Genomic DNA, 4,145 nt, shown 5'->3' with positions numbered 1-4,145 from the left:
TCTCGGGATCCATCTCGGGTTCGTAGATTGTGCCTTAATCATTGGGATAATTAATCTAGTAACTAGGTTAATTAAAAATGGAGTCACTTAGGGTTTTTTCCTAGTTTACCCTAAAATAATTAAACAAGGTGGCGACTCACACACATTACGTGTATTTCTTCTCATTCATCATATGCATCACATGCCTATGACATTTGGGGGAGGGGTTCACAATACAGAGAAGTCATCCATGAATATTTCAATAAATTTCTCTACCATATCAGAAAAGATGGACATCATGCATCTTTGAAAGGTTGCAGAGGCATTGCATAGTCCAAAAGGCATTCTCCTATAGGCAAAAGTGCCATAAGGACAAGTGAAAGTAGTTTTCTCTTGATCTTCAAGAGCAATAGGTATCTGAAAGTATCCTGAATAACCATCTAAGAAACAATAAAAAGGATAACCTGCAAGTCTTTCAAGCATTTGATCAATAAAGGGTAGGGGAAAGTGGTTCTTACGTGTTGCTTTGTTCAATTTTCTATAATCTATGCACACATGCCAACCTGTGACTGTTCTAGTGGGAATTAATTCATTGTTTTCATTAGAGATAACAGTCATACCTCCCTTCTTTGGAACAACTTGGACAGGACTCACCCAACTACTGTCGAAAATTGGATAAATGATACCGGCATCCAGGAGTTTTATGATTTCAGCTTTGACTACCTCCTTCATGTTTGGATTCAATCGCCTTTGATGCTCGATTGAAGGTTTGTAGTCTTCTTCCATCAGGATTTTATGCATGCATACACTTGGGCTTATTCCTTGTAGATCTGAAATTGACCACCCTCTTGCTTTCTTATGCTTTCGTAGGACCTGCAACAACCTTTCTTCTTGATCAAGCGTTAAGTGAGAAGAAATAATAACAGGAAAAGAATGATTCTCACCTAAGAATGCATGTTTTAAATGAGGTGGAAGTTGTTTCAATTCTTGTTTTGGAGGTTCACTTTCTTTCTCATTCAAGACGCTTGATTCATTAATATCATCTTTAATATGCAAAGTGTTTTCCACACATTCATCAACAACATCAATTCGAAAACAATCACCATAGTTCATAGGAAGTTTACAAGATTTAAGAACGTCAAAGACAATTTCTTCCTGTCCAACCCTTAGAGTTAACTTACTTTCATAAACATCAATTAATGCTCTTGCATTTGCAAGAAAAGGCCTCCCAAGGATTAAAGATCCTTCCCTGTCTTCATCAATGTCAAGAATAACAAAATCAACAGGAAAGATGAATGTACCTACCTTTACAAGCACATCTTCTACAATTCCTCTTGGATATTTGATTGATCGATCCGCTAATTGTAGAGATATCCTTGTTGGTTTGAGCTCTCCCATACCTAGCATCTTAAAAACTTCATAGGACATAAGATTAATGCTAGCTCCTAAATCTGCCAAAGCCTTTTCAAAATCAAGATTACCAATATTGCAAGAGATAGAAAAACTTCTTGGATCTTTTAACTTTGGAGGCAATTTGTTTTGGATAATTGCACTGCACTCCTCAGTTAACATTATCGTTCCTTGATCATCAATTTTTTATTTCTTGCTCAGGATATCTTTTAGGAATTTAGCATAGCTAGGCATTTGAGCAAGAGCTTCAGCAAAAGGAATATTGATTTGAAGCTTTTTGAATACATCCAGAAACTTGAGGAAGCTCTTGTCATCTTGTGCTTTCTTAAATCTTTGTGGAAAGGGAACAGGTGGAACATAAGGTTTTACCTTTTCTTGTTCTTCTAGGTTAATGATGGGAATCTTTTTCTGTTCTTCCACTTTCTTTTCTTCCTTTGGTGGCTCTTCTAATTGTTTGCCGCTTCTCAAAGTGATGGCTTGCACCTGCTCTTTAGGATTCTTTTCAGTGTTGCTAGGTAACGTACCTTGAGGTTGAGATGCCATCATGTTTGCAAATTGTCCTAGCTGAATCTCCAAATTTCTTATCGCAACCTGCTGGATTTTATGGTTTTCTCTGGTTTCGTTCATGAAATCCATGTGCGATTTAGAAAGGGCAGTGAGGAGGTCATCGTGAGATTTCTTTTCTTGAGGAAGGAAACCAGGTGGTGCGTTCAAGGCATTGTTAGGATTACCATAGGATAGATTAGGATGGTTCCTCAATCTATTATCATATGAGTTGGAGTAAGGGTAATTCTTCCTTGATTGATTTATCACGTAGTTTACTTGCTCCAAGGTTTGTGGATTCAAAGAGTCTATCATGCATTCTCCAATCCCATGTTGTCCATTGCACCTATCACAAACTTGCATAATAGAATTCACAGGATTAGTAGTTAACATGTCCAGTTTTCTTACCATGTTATCTACCTTTGCATTAAGTGCTGTAATGGCGTCTATTTCATAGACTCCTGCAATTCTTTTTCTTTCGGAATTGTTTTGGTAATGGCTGTTGCTTGCCATCTCCTCTATCAATTCATATGCTTCATCAATTCCCTTCTTCTCAAAAGATCCACCTGCAGCTGCATCTAGGGTGATTTTAATGTTAGGAGATAATGCATTATAAAAAGTTTATACCTGTAACCACTTAGGTAAACTGTGATGTGGGCACTTTCTCAACAAGTCCTTGAATCTTTCCCAAGCTTCATACAAGCTTTCTTGATCATGATGAGCGAATGTCATTATCTCATTGCGCAGTTTTGTGGTTTTTGAGGATGGAAAGAATTTTGCTAAGAACTTTTGAGCTAATTCTTTCCATGTTGTGAAACTTCCAGCGGGACATGACTGTAACCAGGATCTTGCTTTATCCCTAAGAGTGAAAGGAAAAAGTCTCAGTTTAATTGCATCCTTGGAAACACCATTCTGTTTGAAGGTATCGCAAATTTCCAGGAAATTTGTGATATGGGCATTAGGATCTTCACTAGGTAAACCCCCATATTGGATCGAGGTGGAGAGCATTTGGATAATTGCGGGTTTGATTTCAAAATTATTAGCTTCCACCCTAGGTCTTGTAATGCTCGAGGTTGTCCCATTAAGATTAAGTGTTGTGTAGTCCGCAAGGTGCGGACTGGATGTTGAAGTGGAGGTCCAATTAAATTTTCGTTTTCGTTTTCGTTGGCCATGTCTGTTTGTTGTTCGGATTTTATTTCACGTGCTTTTCTTGCAGCGTTGTTCCTACGCTAAGTTCTTTCAATTTCTGGATTAAAGACTAGAGGTTCAGTCCTTCTTGATCTTCTTTGCATAAACACCTTAAATAACTCTTAAAAGAAAAGTTAAATTTAAACAAAAGAATGTCTAAATTAACAATAGGGTAATTAGTATTGATATTGATAACGCCAATCCCCCGCAACGGCACCAAAAACTTGACAGTGGGTTTCGCAAGTGTACGAAATCGCAACCAAGTAATATAGAGTGAAAGAGTATCGTATCCACAGGGATTGTATATCAAGTACCAAATTTATGTTAACCTATTATTATTTAAACGACAATAGGAGAGATTTGTTACAAGGAAAGTAAATTTGAAAATAAAAACAGAAAGAGATCAAGCAACAAAATTTAGGTGAAAAGAAATCAGGGATTTAAACTACTAGGGAATTTGATTTCACTTAATTCTATCCAATTTAGTTTATTAGTTTGTTAATCAATTTTAATTGTTCAAGCAGGAGAAACAACCTTGAAATCACTAACAAGCTCTCCCGATGTATTGTTAGCTATTCTAATCCAGTCTGATTACTTATCTTCCAATAGCGCAATCAAACATAAATTAAATCATTGAGTTTTGTGATTGTTTTGTCATTAACTTATGAAAACCCCCATTGAGTCAAACCATATAGCTTCCGCATCAAGTTATTATTCTCAAGTAATTTATTATCTTTTTTCATATAAAAAACCCTTCTCCCGATAGTGATTAATGAAATAGTTCAATACAGGGGAAAAATTCTACCTGGAAGCTTTAAGCTCAATAATAAATTATAACAAAAATAATGAAAAACAAATCTAATATTATAAATTGGAATCGAATTAAGTTACATCAAATCCCTAGTATAAGAGTTTAACTAGACATGTAATTAAATAAAACTCAGTAATACTTGAATCAATCTTCATAATCAGTAATAAACAATGAAAAAAAAAAAAAATTAAGAGTTTAGAGATAAAAACTAGGT

General features: G+C 35.7%; 1 non-coding gene across 1 annotated transcript; it reads left to right on the top strand.

Moving 5' to 3' along the window:
• Positions 1 to 2,575: 2,575 nt before the first annotated feature.
• Positions 2,576 to 2,682, top strand: LOC119370943 (small nucleolar RNA R71). The gene has a single exon (XR_005178498.2). It is a non-coding gene; the product is annotated as a small nucleolar RNA R71 (small nucleolar RNA).
• The last annotated feature ends 1,463 nt before the right edge of the window (positions 2,683 to 4,145 follow it).

Source organism: Jatropha curcas, chromosome 2 (assembly GCF_041381405.1).
Source record: "Jatropha curcas cultivar XTBG-Jc1 chromosome 2, XTBG_Jcur_1.0, whole genome shotgun sequence".
NCBI lineage: Eukaryota > Viridiplantae > Streptophyta > Magnoliopsida > Malpighiales > Euphorbiaceae > Jatropha > Jatropha curcas.
Note: the sequence above shows the minus strand (reverse complement) of the source record. Positions and strands in the feature narration are given on the sequence as shown.